Source organism: Tamandua tetradactyla, chromosome 13, assembly GCF_023851605.1.
Source record: "Tamandua tetradactyla isolate mTamTet1 chromosome 13, mTamTet1.pri, whole genome shotgun sequence".
Lineage (NCBI taxonomy): Eukaryota > Metazoa > Chordata > Mammalia > Pilosa > Myrmecophagidae > Tamandua > Tamandua tetradactyla.
Window position 1 is genome coordinate 30,188,324 of NC_135339.1, and position 21,612 is coordinate 30,209,935.

Here is a 21,612-nt window from a genome sequence, read left to right on the forward strand (position 1 = left end):
TGCCTCAATTTTCCCATTTGGAAATGGGGATACAGGTAGTGTCTGTCTTATGAAGTGCTTGTAAAGATTCAAAGTGATAATACACATAAAATGCTTAGATCCTGGCATATAGAAATGTTTTAATAAATATTAGCTGTTATTATTATCATTTTGCATATCTTAAATTCTGGATTGTAGGAGGCTTTGTATTTTATATTCCCATTGAAATGGCAAGATTTGGTAATGAATTTTATTTACATCCCATAAGAGAATGGCACTTTATTTGTTACTAGAATTGAATCATCTTTGAATGTTCTTTGAATTTATTTGACTTTTGTTTGGGTTTTTCCTGAAATATTAACTTTTGTGAGGAGTTTGTTTTTAAGGTGTAAAAGTTTTTCCTAAAATTATTTTCTCTTATTTTACTCTATACTTTAATTTCATTATACTTACATGTCAGTATATTTTAATTTTCTATGATACTGATTGCATATTTACTCATAAATTAGAGACTGGCTTGTAAAGTTTCTACAGGAATTATCAAATAAAACTAAAAAAATGAGGAAAAAGTTCATATTTGGAAAAATCTAAGTTCTTCCATTGTTCTTATGTGGGTACTATAGATTTTGTTGGAATTATTTTCCTTTTATGAGTAAACTTTTGGAAAAATGTCATTTTAAAAATGCTCTTAACTTGAATAGTCTCATTTTCTAAAACAACTTAAAGCATATTAATAATTCCGATCATTAGAGTTAGGTGTTCTTGTTATCTGGTAGACTGAAGTAATGCTGTTTCCATATGCTTAAGTTGCTAATAACTTTTCTGCTACAATACAAGGAAGTCATCCAAATAAATATGTTTGTTAATATATACAGTTAATGTGTTTTATTTAAATTTTGCTTATATAATGTATTAGGATTCTGGGTCTACATGCTATACAAGTTGGTATATTTTATTTGGTACCATAATTAACCAAATAAAATCAGAAAGAAACAGATATTGCTACATTTCTTAGCATTGGGAACGTTGAGTCATTGGAACTATTGACATTTGCCTATTGAATGGAGGATACCACAGTTTTCAAAACTGCTTATATAGATTCCAAGGACTTTGTTGAATCCATGTTATCTGTTTAAGAAATAGAGGCAATCAAAGAAAATTGATGATTTTTTCAAGCACTGATAGTAGTGTATATTGCCTTTTGTTTGTAGAACTTTAATATGAATATACTGAATATGCTTTATTTTGATTATTAGACCAGGAATAGGAGATCCAGATAATAAATGAGTCCCTAGATTCACCTTTTCTGTCATACAAGGTCTGCAGGACTTTGGATTATGAGAAGACCACATGACCCCTTTTCCTTTATTTTCTTGCTAGCCAATGATATCTCATAGACTTTGAGATCTAGAGCTTGGATGCTATTTTCTTTAAGCTAGTTTCTATATTTGTACAAGACCAAAAATAATACTTTCTTTAAGGGTTCTTTTGGGGATTAAGTGAGATAATTTATGTGAAGTGGCTGGCACATAGTGATGCTAAGTGCATTTCACATTTACCGTATCTATGACCTTATTTTTTCCTATCTTATCTCTTCCTTTTGTATTCATATCCAAGGCTTTTAATTCCTTATTTTCTGTCATTTCCATAGCTAATAATCCATAATAATAATAATAATAATAATAATAATAATGTTTCATTATATAGTAAGTTTCTCCCCAAAGTAGAATACTGAGGAAGCATGCATGATGATGCAGTGGGGTATCTGGAAAATATTAATACCTCTACTTATATTTATTTTTCATCTAAACAATAATTGCATTACTAATATTTAATATAAAGACTAAGATTGGTACTTGTATGCTATGTTTAAATACATATGTGTATATTGAATGTGAATACTAAAATTTTTTTCTGTACAAGAGTGCTTATCATGATAGTTTGACGCCCTATAATCTGTCACTTGTTATCTGAATTAAACTGTATAGTTAACAGAAAGAGGATTTTGTAATGGCTCTTTCTGAAAACTTTCTTGAGGGGTCCAGAATTTAAGTAAGTTATCAGGAGGCAATCTAGTTACGGGTACCTTAGGAAAATGTGGATCAATATCAATGCTTGATCCTTTTGACTTTTTTGCAAATATTTGCATTGGAGCCTGAGTGTAGTTTTTAATTTTTATTTCCTTATTTATTTATTAGGGTAAAAAAGAACCACCTTGTTGAAAACGGGTTTGTTCGCCATCTTCTGCTTATAAAATTGCATTTTTTTTGAAGGGGAAATAAAGAAAATGCACAGATAATATATAGTACACATCTGTTGTAAATACTCATTAAGCATTTTAACAAAGCCTTCACCTTATAAACTGAATGGATTCAAAATAAATTAGTTGCTTTGTTACTTAATGAGGAGTGATTGAAGCTACTTGTGGGATTCATATGCTGAAGAGATTTTATTCTACTTTGAAGCAAACAAATAGAAGGTCAGGTAAAGAATATTATATGTTGCTGTCATGGGACCCAAACCCATGTTGTGGAAAGATTTTCCATCAAGCCAAACTTCACTTAAAAATAAGACAACTTTTCCTGAGCTGTGATCTACAGGAGAAATCTGTAGTTCTGTTTTCAAAGTCCTGATTTCAAAGCCATTTCACATCACTGCCTTCATTTACACCAGGAAAAACAGTATTTTAGAATGGTAAGCAAATTTATTTACTTTGAGAGTTATAGTCCATTTCAGTGATTGTGAACCACTGTTTTTAACATTGAAGGCCTACTTAATAATGTTGAAACTATACCTAGTCATAAAACCATGAAATGGTTTTAAAAGACCAATTGTTAATTTATGAAGAGTGTCAATTATAGAACAGTCTAATTCAGTTTGACTATAAAAGCTTGAATTACTATAGTGGCCAAGATGCTTGTTCTTCCATTCTGGGTAAAAGCTGCTCTAAAGCCTGTTTGTGTCTAGAATGATTATAACCACATGTTTTTCTACAATCCTTGAAACACATTATGTGCAGTTTGTTTCAGAATATCCAAGATTATATTGGACCTAGGTTATATGTTAGAAAACATATCTGAAGAGTGTTTCAAGACTAATCATATCTAATTATCTGTGGGGGAGGCAAATTGGACTGGGCTGTGGGCTGGGCATGGATGGCTACAGAAAAAAAAGCTTCTGAAGAATTCAAATCATTTATATACTGTCAGCATGAATTACATGTGCATAAGGGATGCCTTTTATGGGGAACATGCACAGTTATTCTAGGAGATTGTTTTTACTGTATTTATGTCACACTATATGCAAACATATTCAGAAAATATTTGTGTGAAAATGATGGCAAAACTGTTGACTGTTAGTCTGGAATGGGTTTGAATATCAAAAAGATATTGTGTAAGGAGTTGTTTTATATGCCTGTCATCATGGAATAGCTTAGCAAGACCTTCCTTTTTATGGGGTTCTTAGAGGAAGTGCCAAAAAATTGTGCTCAAGAATTTGTCCAGGTGTGGTAAGAGATAGGGAAAAGTTTTCTTTCAGCAGAGCTGTAATATCAAAATGGAAATAATCCTCAGGCCCTTGAAATGCCTCAAATTGAGACAATATTTTTATATTAACAGTAGATTAATCCTTTATTATTTTTACATTTTGTAGTTTATTCTGTGTCATAATATTTAGTCAGGAGTCACCCTAGAGTTAGTTTTACAGACACGGAAAATTTTATCTTGAAGGTCTTCTGATTTCTTGACTGTTTTTCTTTTGCTACTCAATACAATAGGAGAAACAATAGGTGATTGTAGATACTAATTTAATGTTTGGTAAAAAATGAAGGATGCTGTGTTAGTCGGGGTTCTGTAGAGAAACACACCAACAGGAGAGAGATGGAAATATGAGATTTATACAGGTGTCTCACACATCCTTGGGAATAGAAGAGTCCAAATCCATAGGGCAGGTTGTGAAGCTGGTGGCTCCAATGAAGGGTCTGGATGAACTCCGTAGGAGAGGCTCACTGGCTGAAGAAGCAATGAAAGAATCTCTGTTCTTCCTTAAAAGCCATGGACTGATCAGATTATCTCCTTGTGGGAAGCACACCTTTGTTGATCGCACATGTGATCAGCCACAGATATAATCAACTGATTGTTGATTTAATATACCAGCCTTCCAGTTTATCACCCAGCCACGAAATATCCTTGCAGCAATGGTCGAGTCTCTGCTTGCCTGACCAGACAATGGGGCATAATCACTTGGCCAAGTTGACACCAGAACCTAACCATCACAAATAAAGTTGCAGTAAATAATTTAAAGAGTTGCAGAGGGGATAGATGATAGTTCCCATTAGTTAAGCACCTGCTAATGTCAGCTCTTTTGCTGAATGCTTTACACGTATAATGTATGTTAATTCTCACATTAACCCTAAGAGATGTGGTACTAACTCCATTTTACAGATGAAATAGAAGTCTAGACAAATTAAATATTTTTCTATATATCTCACGACTAGTAAATGGCAGAACTGGGATTTGTGCCAAAGCTCTCTGGCTCCAAAACCCAGATTCGTTCTACATGATTGTACTTATCAAAGATTGGCATTAAAAATGGCATTATGTAGCTTTGGTTTTGATTATAGCCCTCTGAGAAATTAGTTTGTTCCTGTATGGCTGTGAGAGTCACTGAGTTTTACTTGTTGATCTCTTTCAGTTGATTCTAGGACTGAGTCTGTAGGAAAAGGCAAATATCTTCATTTACTACCTGGAATAATAAACATGTAACATCTTGCACAAACATTTTGTATCTTCTATGAACTGGCATACACATTTGCTACAGAATGAAAAGATGCCCATTGTTTGGCCCAGCCCATTGGTGGCTAGAGCTCAAAGCAACCCCTAACAGTTAGAATACCACCTGCTGTTCCAAAATTCACTGTTCCTCTTTTCTTAACAAGCTTTGCCAGTGTAAAAGGAAGTAAAGCCTATTGCCTGGTGTTCTCCAAATTTTGCATTGAATCTTGCTGTTACGATGAAATCTGGAGTGTTCACAAAAGTCAAATGCATTTCCTGCCTACAGGAGTTATTGTAAAAACCAAACATTAATGTTTATAAAGATATATTCTTGGACCACATGCAATTAACTTTGAATAATTGAGTTAGTACAGACATTTTCATATTTTATATGTAATGTTTTTTTCCTTTGTGGAAAAAAAAGTGTGACAAAGAATTGGTTATAGTTCCTTAGATATTTTTCCCCTTGGATATTCCATTTTTAATTTGAGAATTTATTCATTTATTCAGTGTGAAGTTGTGCAAAGTGGCAATTGACTGCATGCCATTGTAGCAATGCCCAACTCTCAGTTTTATTTGTGAAAGGAAGTGTCTAGGCCTATTGACTGATGTATCATAGGTACTTTGTAGATGTCCACTGATTTTTTGTTTCAGTTCTGTTAGCTAAATGACCTTGGACAATTTTCTAGGCCTCACGTTTTGAAAATAAATTTATTTTCAAAATGTGAGGCTTACAGATGACTTCTTAGGGCCTTTTAAAGCTAACTCTATAATGCGATAATTTCTGGATAGTGATGTGTAACGTCTGATATAATATAACTGGAGTCTTTGCTATCCCCTTAAGATGTTATGCTTGTTTCCGTCACTGTGTCTTTGATCATACTGTTCCTTTCATCAGGAATGCCCTCTCTCCTCCCCAACCGCCCAGAATCATACAGTCACCATTTATCCAGCAAAATATTCATTGAATACTTACTGTGTTCAAGGTTAAAGGAATGAGTAGGAATGAAACTTTAAATTTGAGTTACTTTCAGTATCTTTTTAAGCCTTATACCTTACATTATTTTCTAAAAATCTGGCGCCTTTTGATTTCTTCACTCTCTCAGTCCTGTACAGTTATCACACTTTTGGAAATTATGTTTTAGCAGTATAATATTACACTTCTTATATCACCAACTAGCTTGTAAAATCTTCCACAAGATTACATGGCATATAGTTCTTTTTGTTATTTTTTTTAACATCTGGTATAATTTTTTTTCTTTAAGGGTCTGTAGAATAGAAGGTGTCCCTTCTGTTAGTAATATGTAGCTTGAATCACTAGGGAACTGGGATGGCATGATAGAAGTATAAGTGGAATGGAAGAAGGGAATCCACAAAACACTGCAATTGTTTTGCTAAGTTTTCTTTTTGTTTGGCTTCTTTAAATATAGGTGGTTTATGGAAAGACATTTAATATACATAAAACTTGACAATAAAGTAATGGATTGTATTTTTAACATTTACTCTAGAATTTGTTAAGCCAAATGTGCCTGCTGACAGTGTTATAAACTTAGTCCACTATTGTCTCCATTGATTATAACAGTTTGAGTTACTTCCTGAAATAAGCTTTGGTAGTTAATGTTCTTAACAGAAGTATTACTTTGTTAACTTTATAACTTCCACTTGGTTTCTGATAAAAAATGATTATGCATTCAACCTGATCAAATACCTTTCTAATTAGACTTTGTTCAGTTAAATCTTCAAGGAAAGGGGTGCTGATTGCCCTTTTTTAAGACATGAATCATCATGGAATAAGTCTTACTTCTTCCTAAAATGGTGATTTGGAAGAGAATAATACTAATTTGGATGCATTAATTCTGTTGTTTTTATTAAAAAGTCAATTACTTTAAAGATACCTCTTGGTTCACCATTAAATCAGCTCTTTACTGAATGTAATTTAAAACATAGCCTCAGGGAAGTACTTCTGAAATGGCAGAGTGAGGACCCCAGAAAATCCACTCCTTCATAAAGGCAAAAAGAACACTGGCAAAAATTGTCAAAATGAACTTTTCCAGAACTCTGGAAATTAACCAAACACTTGCAACAGAAAAATACCTGAATATCAGTAAGAAAAATGAGTGTTGTGGTATTTAACTTGTCCTATTTCCATCCCCTTCCCCCCAGGTCTCTGGTGGCCTTGAAAATGAGTAACTACATAGCCATGATAGTTGTGAAACTAGCAGCATAGCAGCCACTGGAGGTGGAGGAAAGGTTTTGGAGTTTCCCTTAGAACCCTTTCTCCCAAGAATTATTTGACCTGTCTGGCAGCTCCCTGAGAAGTTCCATTCACAGTGCTTCTGTTTATTTGACTTGTCTTACTGCTGCTTATTGGCATTTATGAAAGCAGTAAGGGGTAGTTATATAGAATCATAGCTACTTCAGGCCATGATACCAGTTGGAGTAAATATGAAGCTGGCCAAGGACCTTAAAGGGAAAATCTGAAGAATCAGATGTCTATAGGGAGTTTGTAAAACTCTGACAAATTCCAGAGACCTAGAAAGCCACATCTGTGCAGATATGTGTGCACACCTAAGAAAGTCCTGAGAAGGCCCTGATTTCCCACCTGTGGCTGACTTGAAGCTCTGTGCATGAAGAAAGTGAAGGATAAAGTAGAGTTGTAAATTGCTGGGGCACTGATGGCATACCTCAGCAATACACTGAGTCTCTCAGCAAAGAGGAGACTTACTGGTTTAAGATATTTTTAAGAAAATATTTGTCCAATCATTAGCTGAATGCTGAATAGATACTCTAGTGATAACACAGCTTTGCAGAATTAGTTCAGGGACATTATTAAACAAATAGCAGTAGCAACAACAACAAAAAGCAACAACAACAAATTTTGGGGAGAGGGATGAGCTGAATACCAGAATTGCCACATTATATTATTTTAAATTATGATAATTGTAATGAAATAGTAAAGTATGGACATAGGGGAAAAGAAAGAGATGAAGACCTGATGCTGGACTTAACAGACAGAGATTTTAAATCACAAGTTGTGAGGCATGCAATAAGTTCAATGAATCTTGAGGATAGTATGTTGAGTGAAATAAACCAGAAGTGAAAGGGCAAGTATTGTACGGTCTCATTTAAGGAAATTAGGGCCTAGGTAGTAGGTTCTTATGGCAGTCACGTTTATTCCTGAGTTTTAATTGAAATTTCTAAATTTTGAGATGCTGTGCTCTTTGTGTTTGCCCTGATAGCTCCCTGAAACTTACCCTTATGAAACTTATTTCTGTAATAGTGAAGCTAAGACCATTTATAATTATGCCTGAGAGTCACCCCCCAGAGAACCTCTTTTATTACTCAGATGTAGCTTTTCACTCTCTAACCAAATTCTGCAAATAAACTCACTACCGTCACCCCTACATGGGACATGACTCCAGGGGTGTAACCCTTCCTGGCATTGTGGGGCATGGCTCCAAGGGAAGAACCTAACCCTGGCATCGTGCCTTCTTGACCAAAAGGGGGAAAATGAAATGAAATAAGATTTCTGTGGCTAGGAGATTTCAAGTAGACTTAAGAGGTCATTTTGGAGGTTACTCTTATGCAAGCTTCAGGTAGATAATTGCAAATTGCCACAGAATGCCAAGCCCCAACCAACAGTATTCCTGAAATACTAATGAATACCCAGGGCTTTTTCTAAGACTATAAATTTTTTACCCACTAGGTTTATATTTTTAGAAACTTAAAACGTTTCATTGTTTGTATGCCAGATAACCCCTGAAACTCAGAGTTACCAATTTCTCTAAGAACATCACAGAGTTATATTCCTCTACCCCATAATGTTCACACCCATTTTCTGCATAAAGAAGTTAGAATGATCATTGCCGAAGTATCCCTGAAAAAGGAGATTGTAATCAGAAAAAGATACAAAAGATGCTTCTACAGCATTGACACTGTTATACCCTTGACAAATGTTTGCTCTGTAACCATGTTAACTGTACTTTGAAAGTTGTATTGTAACTACTTGCTAAACTGCACTCTGAAATTTATCACTTTTATGCATGTTATATTTCACAACAAAAAATTTTTTTTTAAAAAAGAAACAATTGAAGCCCAGATGCTGTACTTAACAAAAAATTTTAAAGCAGCTGTTTAAATATGTTCAAAGAACTAAAGGAACTTATATCTAAAAAGCTAAAGGAAAGTATCAGAACAAGTTCCACTAAATAGAGATTATAAATAAAGTAATGGAAAAAGAATCAAATTACAGTAATGGAGTTGAAAAGTACAATAGCTAAATTGAAAATTTCATTAGAGGGGTTCAACATTAGATTTGACCTGGAAAAAAAAGAATCAGTGAACTTGAAGATAGGTCAATTGACATGGTCCAGTCTGAAGAACAGAAAGAAAAGTATTAAAAAAAACGAACAGTCTCAGAGACCTGTGGGATACTATGAAGCATACCAACCTGTGCATAATGAGAGTCCCAGAAAGAGACGAGAGAAAGTGGCAGAGAAATTATTTGAATAAATAATGGCCAAAACTTCCAGAATTTGATGAAAAACATGAATCTGCACAACCAAGAAGCTCAGCAAACTCCAACCTGGATAAAATCAAAGAGATCCACATGTAGACACATTCAAATTTTCAAAGCAGAAGTCAAAGATAAATCTTGAAAAATGGCTCGTCATGTACAAGGGATCCTCGATTAGATTAACAGCTGACTTCTCATTAGAAACCATTGAGGCTAGAGGTTATGGTATAACATATTCAGAGAACTGGAAGAAAAAGAATGGCAACCAAGGAATCCATATCTAGCAAAACTATCCTTCAAGAAAGTAAGGAGAAATTAAGATATTCTCAGATAAACAAAACAGAGAATTGGTCATTAGCAGCCTGTCCCTACAAGAAAAGCTAATGAGAGTCCTTCAGGCTTAAATAAAAGAATGCCAGTCAGTAACTTGAATTCACACAAAGAATAAAGTCACTGTTAAAGGTAACTATGTGTAATTGTGAAAGAAAGCATTATGTATATATATTTTATAGCTCTTCTGAGTTAGAAGACATCTGTGTGAATCAATAATTATAAAACTGTATTGATGGACTTATATAGAGATGTAATTTGTATCAAATAATACCTAAAGTAGAAACCCTTAGGAAAAACCATAGTAGAGCTATATGACATTGCGATAAGCAATATATGACTCCAAAAGCACAATAGACAAAAGAAACATAAATTAAACTGTATCAACATTAAAAACTTTTACTTTAAATAATATCATCAGGAATGTACACAACACACAGAATGGGAGGAAATATTTTCTAATTATACATATGATAAAGGATTTGTACACAGAGTATGAAGAGCTCATAAATCAATAATAAAAAGACAACCAAATTAAAATGGGCAAAGAATTTGAAAAGACATTCCTCCAAAGAAGATATACAGATGGCTAATAAGTCCATAGAATGATGTTCAACATCATTAATAATTAGGGAAATGTGAGTTGAAACCACAGTAAGGTGCCTCTTCTTACTTACTCAGATGGACTATAATAAAAAACTCAGACACATAACAAGTGTTGGCAAGGATGTGGAGAAATTGAAACCCTGGTGGAATTGTCGAGTGTCACAGCTGCTGTAGAAAATAGGCAGTTCTTCAAAATGTTAAACATATGAGCCATGTGATCCAGCAATTATACTCCCATGTACATAGCTAAGTAAATTGAAAACATATGCCTGCACAAAAACTTGTACATTATTCGTAATAGCCAAAAAGTGGAAATAATCTATATGTCCATCATCTGATGAGTGGATAAATAAATATGGCATAGCTATAAAACAGAATATTATTTAGCAGTTAAAAGGGTTAAAAAGGAATTACTGATCCACGTTACATATATGAATCTTGCAACATTATGCTAAAGAGAGAAGGCAGTGACAGAAGATCACTTATTGTTTGATTCCATTTCTCTGAATTGTCTAGAGTAGGTAAATCTGCAGTGACAGTATATCATAAGTAACTGGCAGAGTGAATGAGGAGTGGCTACTAATATGGGTTGATGAAAATTTTATAAAATTTCATGATGGTGATGGTTGCACAACTTTATGAATATATTCAAAATCACTGAATTGTATACTTTTAAAAAGTGATTTTTATGGTATGCAAATTATATCTCAATGAAGCTGTGTTTTGACTTGTAAGTTTTTGAGAACTCCTAAGAATTGGTGACAGATTTTATTTACTGAATCAGTAAACAACCTGTATACTCTATATGCAATTATATGCATAGACACTAATGGTAAATTTCATTGTTGTTGTCACCCTAATTCCCCCTTTCTCCTTTGTTCTCTTTGTTTGTTAACAGTATCACTGCCCTCCCAGACATCTGAAATCAATGTAGAGTCTGCTGAGGCCAAAACATTTTTCCTTCAGCAATGCCTCACCTCTACCCTCTGCTCCCATTGTCTGCCCTAGGGGGGGTACTTCCCCATATTTTACCCAGATGTTGCAGTGACTTCTTCATATAATTAACTTGCCTTTATTTTTTATTTTTGCTTTCCTTTAATCCATCCTTTTCAGTGAAGTCAGTTATGTCAACACTTGGCTTGATAAAAAGCCTTTGGCCTGCATTGTTTATAGAATGGAGTCTCAACATTTTGGCCTGGCAATGAAGGCCCCTTATGACATGTTTTAACCTGGTTTTACTTGCAGATACCCTTTTCTTTTTCTACTGCCTTACTTTATTTATTCCTTTCTTTAATTTTTTAATTAATAGTCATTATGTAGATATAAAAGATGAATCTATTCAGCTTCATGTCTGAATACTTTTTGTTAAACACATCTTGTACTAGTGTTCTCTTGTTTACACTGACCATTCAGTTTATTCCCACAAAGAGGCATTTCCTTTTGTTGTAGTGCCCAGCTTCACTGCCACACATAGGCACAATTTCCTTCTAAATCTCAGAACTCAGTCTAAGACTTCATCCCTGTTGTATCTAACTCATAGGTTGTCCTGACCATTTAAAGAGCTACTGTGTGTTAAACTGCTCAGTACAGAGCCTGAAATAAAGTAACTACTGCTTTTCTCCTCTCTTTCCCCCTAATCTTCACTCTCTCTCTCCTCTCATTTTTTTTTCCTTTGTTATTTTTCTTTGGTGTTTTTGAAAAGTTGTTATTTGGGACTGGATCAAATGTTAAATCCTTTGAGAAGTTACCTCCTGCAAGCCTCGTCCCCTGGATCCTCAGTAGAGTTTCTTCTTCTTTTATTTAGTTCCTGTGGCAGTATACCTGCAGGAAAGCATTTATCTTGACACTTTGCTGTTTGTATTAATTCCTTGTTTATCTCCGCAGCTAGGCTTTGGCTTCTTGAACATAGGGAACGTTTTTATATGCCCAGAAGAACATAGGTAATACATAATTACTTACTAAATTTTAGTTTAAAATAAATTTTGGACCAAGTTGCTTAAAGAATAGAAATGTTGCTAATGGAAACTAGGAGTTAAAAATAATATTTATTATGATAGTACTACTTCTTCTTTAATTTACTTTAAATGATAATTATGAAGAAACTTTGTGTAATAGAGAGCACAGGTAATGCCATTAAAATGAAGATTATTTTCCTAATGCGCACAATAATGGGTAGCCCTCTCTGCATTGTCATATAGGGCTAGCATAAAGATCTTGTATATAGTGAGCAATCAACACTTATTTGATGGATCATTATGAATGAATATGTGCTATGAAAATATGTTCTAAAATTCCCTGGAAATGATTATCCTTATTATATTGTAAGTGACCTTACAATAAAAGTAATTGAATTTAGTTCATTTGACTGGTGGGATTTTATATGTAGAACTAAAAAGTGAATTGATTGTATATCAGTTATTCATGATCAATCATTCAATAGCAAATGATTTTCCCATTAGACATTTTCTCATGCTGTATTACATAGATGACAGTAACAATCTATGAAATTGAAGTATATTGAAAAGGTAATTTTTTACTATATAATCTTACCTAATTAGAAATCCCTGCTGAATTATAAATATTAAAAATAGCAGGAAATTATATGGCATTACATATATTAGAAAACAATTTGTCTGGGTATAGCAGCCTGCTATGCATTTTTTTCTGCCTTACTGGTCTCATTTTAAGCTTTGCAATCAAATACATTTTCCTAGTCACACAAAAAGTGTGAATGAAGATTCAGTTCAATGTGCTTATATATTTTACATTTAGTGAAGGTGTTGCACAAGGAGAGCAATCTTTGCAACTGAATCAAAGTGATTAAATGTAATAAATTGCATAAACAAGGCAATAATAGCCCATTGAATGGAAAGAATGCTTAAGAAAACATTTTTGTTAGAAAATAAATTCTAAAATGTTAACTATTCTTCATTGTTTCTATTGGTCTTATTTATTTAGGTCAGTCCTGCTGTTTAGTTAAAGCATTTTTGGAGTAAAACATATTTGGCCGATATCCCATTTTTTCTAAAAGTATGATGATAAAATAAAATCAATAAAGGAAGTAAAGGTACAGAATGGTAGAAGGAGGATAATTATGAAAATTTGAAAGGTGAAAATGTGTAAGATCAGTATATTTTCATAAAAGACATTAAAAAATATTTGTATAACAGTTATATAATACATAAAAGTTTGGAAATTTTATGTTGTTATAGGTATTATCTCTCATTTTCAATGCATGAAGTTTTCCATGTAACTCTCTTTTTTTAATATCACCTTTTTACACTTTGTTTTTGTTTTTCTTTGCCAATATGCCTTATGTTAATTTGGGGAAGTCAAAAGAACACTCAGTAAAAACCTTAGTTTTAGATCTCATGTGACTGAAACTACCTGGGTGACTCTGAACAAGTCTTTTGACCAATTGGAGTTCTTAGATATTTAATTAGGAGTTTGGAATTCATGCTTTACTGCTCTTCCTAGTTGTAAAATGCTGGCATTATGTATGCGTACTAATAGAATAATGTTAGTCTCCAGAAGCCTTGGTGTTACTTAAGCTCTAAACTTCATGACTAACTCACATTTCGTGTGCAATGTATTGACCTATACATAACACTTATTTAACATGGAATTGAGATGTCAGCTCTTTTAATGTCAGCTCTGTTAATACAACTCATGACTCGGCACCTCTTTGCATTCTCCAGAAAAAAGTCACTTACACCTAAAACATTGGCGAGCAATGTTGATTCCACTTAAGATTTTTTTTTTTAGGGAGGCAGCTTTTACCCTGCACACTTCATAGCAGACAACTTTAAAAACCCTTGCTACACCTCTGTTCTTTTTGCAAATCACCTTTTACCTACCACACTGCCAAAGAATTCTTTTAGTTTTCCTCCAGGAGGCATTCAGTCTCATTGGCTTCTGATTTCCTTCTTGTAGGTTTTTAGCCAAACTTAGGTGTCTTTCCCCTTTGTTTTACATAAATACATAAATAGTTATATAATTACATAAATAATAATTCTGTTTTCATCCAGACTGTATGAACCACTCATCAGTGCGCTCAGCAAATGAAAGGCCATGCTCAGAAGGTATTGAGCATTGAATAAACTGACAAATTCTCATAGTAGAAATGGTTATCTTATGTAGAATTATGCATTTAGGAATTCAGGATAATTAGACATAGTGAACCAGAGTGGAGATCAGCATATTCTTCTTAATTATATGAATTGTCACTTGAAAACATAAATTAAAAAAAGTCAAGCATTTTATATCCTGGAAGACCCTGGATAGCTGTAAACTTGAAAATCTGATTAGAAAAATATTAATGAATAAGGAAAGGTCAATCACCTTGACCCAACATCTGTTAATATTTTGGTGGTGTTTTCTTCAGCATAAGGATATGTGTTATATAATAATACATAGCTATATTATTATATGTCTGTAAATACACAGAGATTTGTAATTAGGACCATAATATACCTACAGATTTCTTAAACTTTTATTATAGAACATTTCAAAAATATACAAAAGTAGAAATAATATTGTAATTAACCTCTATGTATCCATCACCTACTTCAATAATTACCAATTTGTTTCATTTATGTCACCCACAAACTTCATTCCTTCACGTTCTTATTTTGAAACAAATCCAAGATATGTCATTTCCTCTGCAAATGTTCTAATCGTATATAATTCTGTAGTTTATTTTTTCATTTATTTCATTATATTTTATGTATTGTTTCTTCATGTAATTATATCTTATATTCACATTTAATGAATGCATGTTATGTTGTTTGGCTATAATATGACTTAACAACAGTAACTCTGTTGTTGGATATTTAGTTTGTTTCTCCATTTTTGATATTATAAACAATACTACACTGGGAATCTTTGCCCATAATTATTTATCTTAATTTTTGACTATTTCTTTAAATAGAATTCCTAGAAATGAAATTATGAGTATACTAAAGATACTTGAAAAAGGGCCACAACATCTGACTGGTGGCTATTCTTCAATTCTTTATACCCTCTTTGAAAAGCAAACAGAGCACCTGTAAGGTAATATTCTTTATACTTTTCAACTAGATGAAAAAGCTGTTTCATGAGTTTCTTGAAATGGACAGACTTCCCTATGTTACTCCATAATCCATTAAATTCAGTTGTATAATTTTGAGGAGGATGCTTACAGATTTAATTTACAAATAATTGACAATGAATAGCCAGTCTCGGGAAGTTTCTGTTTTGGTGATGATTATCTGATGTCCCATTAGTATTACCTGAACATATTTCAAGTTTCCTGAAGTAAATTGCAGTTCATTCTATTCAGTCATTCTACATATTTATAATGTAAGACCCAGAAGTAGTTTCCCAACTATGTTCAGTCCCACTCAGATTCTCATTAAAGTTATGTGATAGTTTTAGGATCCATAAATTAAGAAAAATGTAAAGAATGGGAAGAAATTCAGAAGACAGTTATGCAGATTAATGAAGGGCTACAAAGTGTATCAGTAACGATGAATAAAGAAATCATTTTGATTTAGTAAGAGAAGAGAAAACTCAGGAATGTATGTAATGACAGAAGACATCAGGACAATTTATAATGTGATACATGCCTTCTTAAGCATTTAAACATCAAAGAGAAAATTCTAGTTTCATTCCACTTTTCTAAACTTTACAAACTTAAAAAAATATTTCTTAATCTTCTATGGATGCACAGTTGTTTCAGAACTAGAAAGACAATACAGCATTTCATGTCTTCCTAATGAAATGTAAAAACAGTTGACCTTCTCTCCTGACCATCAGGTTGTATTCTGAATGAAACACTGCTGCAGTAAGTTTTAAGGATTTCATGTGGCTAAGTAATATGGAAGATGCGTTCCTTGTAACTAATAGTAGTAACCTCAAGACCAAACATATTGTGAAGTGTTTCTCTCAGTCCCTTTGATAGGAGGAATTTAATTGGCTCTCAGGCATTTCTTTGAATTTACATAAGTAGCAAAATGTTATGGTGTAAGGAATTGCAGCTTTATAGAATTGCAGCTTTAGAGAGTTGTGAGATCTTAAGAGTTAGCATAGAAGAATGATTCATATATATTGGTTCAAAATCTAGCATACATTGGAATCTCCTGGAGGGCTTGTGAAATACAAGTTGCTGGGTTCAATCACTGGAGTTTTTGATTCCATAGATCTAGGTGGACCCATAGAATTTACATTTCTAACAAATCCCAGTTGATACTGATGTTGCTGGTCCAGAGACCACCCTATAAGAACTACAGATACATGCTGAACTCCTTACTCTTGGTCTAAAATGTTTCAGCTATCCCTATAGGATTCATTAATAAATTTACATTATTGTCTATAGAGTTAGCTGAGAAAATAGTTTAAATATTTTCAATGAACAAAAAAAAATTATTGTTTTGGGTTAAATACCCTAAGAATACAGCTCTTGATGGTGCAGCTCCAATTAAGCTTGGATTTAAGCCTATAAAATGTGATTTACTTCTTTCTCTAAACTGAATTCAAAGTCTATAGGCCAAGGAGGTATTCAAGTTGAACTGACTATTTCTGCTCTATTGATGACCTCTAGCTGAACATGAGGGTCCTGGATACTACAAAGAGCTCATCTTAAAACTGAGCCCAGAGTTCCGGAAAGATGGTGAAATAGGATAAGTTGAGTTCACCTCTGCTCCAAGAAACTGCTAGAGAAGAGACAGGAAGGTGACTGGGATAGCAATTCCAGGGTTTAAGTAACCTGGGAGGGCCTTCTACATCACAAAGGGAAGCCCTGGTTGTAAAAGTTGAAGAATCGAGACAGAGAAGTGAGACTGTTCAGCTACTACCAACAGCCTAAAGGTGCTCCTGAAGCCCTGAGTCCTCAGGAGTGCATGGTCAGGGAGGTAGGGACAAGGAAAATAGAAAGCCAAGCTGTGTTACTTGAATGTGCTGACATCATGCGTGCCACCCCAGCCCCATGACCTGTGACTCCCCCCACACTCCACTCACCTGAACTCCATCACATGCGCCCCCCCATGTTCTGGGTACCCCCCCCCACCTCACCCCACATGTCCCCGCCCTGTGCATGTGCATGCCAACACCAGCCTGTCCCACCTTGCCCCACCCCTCCTGAGATCCACATACCCATGCCCAGCCCCTCGACCCTGACCTCCCCCTCCTGGCCCCCTTCAGGCAGCGGCTTGCTCATTCAGGCTGTGTATGCTTACCCTCATACTTGGGCCACCCCCACCCCCAGCCCATAAAGTCAAGCAACCCTGCTGTACCCTCCTTGAACTCTGCATTCATGTACATCATCCGCCTCCCCGCCCCAATCCACACACACGTGCACACCTGTGTGCACCCACCAAGACCCCAGCTCTGGGCAAGCACAGACCTGGACATCTGGGCCACACCCACCCCCAGCCACTCAGGTGCAACCCCACCCTGCTGCTCCTGAGTGCTGTGCATGTGCACACCAGGGCACCGCCCCCCAGACCCACACACACCAGAGCCCCGCCTTTAAACCTGTGCACACTCACAGCCACATCCTTCTAGGAGTCCGCGCATCCATTTATCAACCTCTTGATCCCTGTACCCCAACCCCTGCCCTGCACACATGCACACTCTTGCCTCACCCCCTGGCACAAGCACCCTGTACCCACATGTGCACATCTGTGCTAAATAGCTGCTCATGCACATTTGTGCTACATAGCCCCAGCCCTATACACACATACTCTCTTACCCCAACTGCCTTGTACCTGCACACCTATGCCAGGGCCTTGCCCACCTAGCATGGCCTACCTGACATCACCCACTCCTGACCCATGGCCTGCAACCCCTGCGACCTGTGCCCCACCCCTACACACTTGTGCCTCCTCATTCTGGGCCATCTGGACTTCTCTCCTTGTGCAAGGAGAACACCTGTGTTCTGCCCTCCCTATGCCTCAGCTTCTGTGCCAATACCCTATTCCCTGATACCCATGATCTCCATGCTCTACCCAAATCCTGCCTGTGCACTGAACCCCATGCATCTGCACAGTTCCCCCCCATCCATCTCCCACCACACCCTACCTCTGTGTCCCCATGCCACACCTTGCTCCTGTACTCTAAGGCCTGCCTGAGCTGCATCCGCCCCCATGGCCCCCACACCGTACCTCCACAACTCCACACTCCACGCTCACAGGAACTAGTGTACCATCTCCAATCCATGCCTATACCTGCACTGCAACCTATCACTGCACTGTTGTACCCCGCCCCATGCTGCACATCCTGCTCTACCTCCATCCCACAAATAAAAGGCTTTAGACTATGGAAGGAAATCAGCTTCCAAAGTAGACCTATCAAGATATTTACATACCTGGAAGGCAACAAAAGATCACTAAGCCTATCAAGATGCAGAAAGATCTAGGCCAGCCTAATGACCAAATTAAGACACCAGGGAAGACATAGAGGTCGGAACAAATAATCAAAGATTTTCATACAACTTTACTAAAAAATAAAATCAGTGGGATGGCTAATGTTAAAGGAGATCAAGAAGATACTAGAAAAGCATAAGGAGGTATTTGAGAGAATAAATAGAAAAATAGTAGATATCACAGATTGAAAATGCAACAGATGAGGTTTGCATGCTTTTGGCTCATGTCCACAGCAATAGAATTAGGCACCTTCATCTGATCAAGTTGATGACCCAACTACCATATAAAGTTTATCACTAAAAGAGGGATACATGGGAAATTGATTCACATGTGGAAGTTAAACAATATACTCTGAAACAACCAGTGGCTTAAAGAGGAAATCACAAAGGAAATCTAGGAAATATATTGAGGTGAATGAAAACGAAAATACAACACAGCAAAACTTATGGGTTGTAGCAAAATGCAGTGCTCAGAAGGAAGTTAATAGTTTGAGATGGTTACATTAAAAAGGACATATTTCAAATTAGAGACCTAACCTCCAAAGTAGAAAAACTAGAAAAAGGAGAGCAAACTAAACCTAAAGAAAGTAGAAGGAAGGAAATAAGAAAGATTAGAGTAGAGATAAATGAAATAGAGAAAAAAAATAGAATCAACAAAACCAGAAGTTGTTTCTTTGAAAAGAACAATAAAATTGAACCTTTAGCTATACTGGTAAAGAAAAAGAGGACAAAATGACAAAAAATCATAAGTGAAATGGAGGACATTACTACTAATGCCACAGAAATAAAAAGAATTATGAGGATATGGTGAAGAACTATATACTATCAAATTCAATAACCTAGATGAAATGGGCAAAGTACTATAAACACACAAACTTCCTACACTGACTCAAGAAGAAATAAAAGATCTTGACAAACCGATGAGTAGTAAGAGATTGAACCAGTAGTGAATAACCTCCCAACCAAAAAAAAAAAAAGCCCAGACCACATGGTTCACAGGGGAATTTATCCATATATTCCAAGAAAAGTTAACACCAGTTCTGTTCAATCTCTTTCAAAAATTGAAGAAGAAGGGAGTCGGGCGGCTTCAGTGGGAAGCCATTGGCCTCCCTTTCGGCATGCCTCACCAAAAGCTTGTGTCCTCCCTGTGGAGCTCCCAATACCCCCTTTTTTATTCAGAAGGTGCTTTGTGGGGCCACCCTCTGGCAGGAGCCTAGCACCGCCCAACCCCCTCCAACTTTTGATATTCCGCACTTCCCAGCCAGAGTCTCCTCAGCTTCTCTCCCCTGCCCCCCCAGCTGTCTTCATTTCCTTAAGGATTTTTTTTCCCCTCTCCCTCTCTCACACCATAATGGCATGCAAGTGGGCCTGGTGGGTGGCCAGCCAAGTTTTCCAAGAAATTTCACCAAGATGTTCAGTGATAGGAAAAGTTCTGATGATGAGAGTCCCATCAGTGCCAGCAGTAATAGTTCAGATGCAGACCAGCAAGATCTAACCATTCCAGAGCCTGAAGAATAAGAAGAAAGAAAACCTTCTGCTACCCAGCAGAAGAAAAACACTGAACTTCCTAGCAAATCCACCGCTAAATTATCCACTAGTGCTAAAAGAATTCAGAAGGAGCTAGCTGAAATGACTCTTGGTCCTCTTCCTAACTGCAGTGCTGGGCCTTGAGGAGATAACATTTATCAATGGAGATAGACTATGCTTGGTCCACCAGGTTCTGTATATGAAGGTGGTATGTTTTTTCTGGTTATCACATTTTCGTCAGATTATCCATTTAAGCCACCAAAGGCTGCTTTCCCCACCAGAATCTATCACTGCAACATCAACAGTCAGGGAGTCATCTTTCTGGACATTCTTAAAGACAACTGGAGTCCCACTTTGACTATCTCAAAGGTTTTGCTATCTATTTGTTCCCTTTTGACAACTGCAACCCCATCGATCCTCTGGTTGGAAGCATAACCACTCAGTATTTGACTAACAGAGCAGAATATGACAGGATACCCAGACAGTGGACCAAGAGATATGCAACATAATTCAAATAATTTTCTACACAGTGTGAGGGAGCAAAAGGCATCTTCTCATTGAGCTGCAAATCTTTATAGCCTTTACAGTACAGACTTCTGTGTATATGTTAAACTGATTCTATTCTCTGCTTTTAGCCTTTGGAGACTGGAAGACTCCACCAAAAGGTAAATGCTATCAATAGTAGGACTTTGTAGCTGTGGATTAGTTGGGTTTAAAACACTACTTGCAAGTCTTGCTTCTTTGGACTATCAAAATATATTTTGTGATGTGCTAAGGATACTGGTCCTGAAGTCTACTAAATATTATATGTATTTTAGTGTAGTTCATTATGTGTATGAAGTTATAAAAGTAGCCATAGATGACTAAGAATTACATCATTTTTATTAAACCCAGATGTACTTCTGAAAAAAAAATTGAGGAGGAGGAAACACCTCCTAATTCATTCCTCAAAGCCCATATTACCCTCACACCAAAGCCAGATAAAGATACCATAAGAAAAGAAAATTACAAACCAATGTCTCTTATGAATATAAGTGTAGGAATGCTCAACAAAATGCCAGTAAACTGAATCCAATAGCATATTAAAAGAATTACATACCATAATCCAATGAGATTTACCCCAGTATCCAAGGGTGGTGCAACATAAGAAAAATAATGGATTGAAGGCAAAATAATGCATGATCATCTCAACTGAGGCAGAAAAAAATCATTTGAAAGAATCCAGCATGGCTTTGTGGTAAAAGCACTTAGAAAATAGGAATAAAAGGAAATTTCTTCAGTGATACAGGATATAAATGACAATAAAAAGCAAAACAAAAAAAACAACTAACCTACAGCTAACATCTTATTTATTGGTGAAAATCTGAAAGTTTTCCCCCTAAGACAGGAACAAAGCAAGGATGCCCACTGTTACCGCTATTACTCAACATTCTTTTGGATTTTCTAGCCAGAGCAATTAGGTAAGAAAAAGAAACAAAAGG

At 35.8% G+C, this 21,612-nt stretch overlaps 1 protein-coding gene and 1 pseudogene across 11 annotated transcripts in view; both read left to right on the forward strand.

The window, feature by feature from the left end:
- Positions 1 to 21,612, forward strand: part of CTNNA3 (catenin alpha 3) — a 1,849,311-nt gene that overhangs the window by 401,325 nt on the left and 1,426,374 nt on the right. The gene's annotated exons all lie outside the window — the stretch shown is intronic.
- Positions 20,015 to 20,872, forward strand: LOC143653837 (ubiquitin-conjugating enzyme E2 E3 pseudogene; annotated as a pseudogene).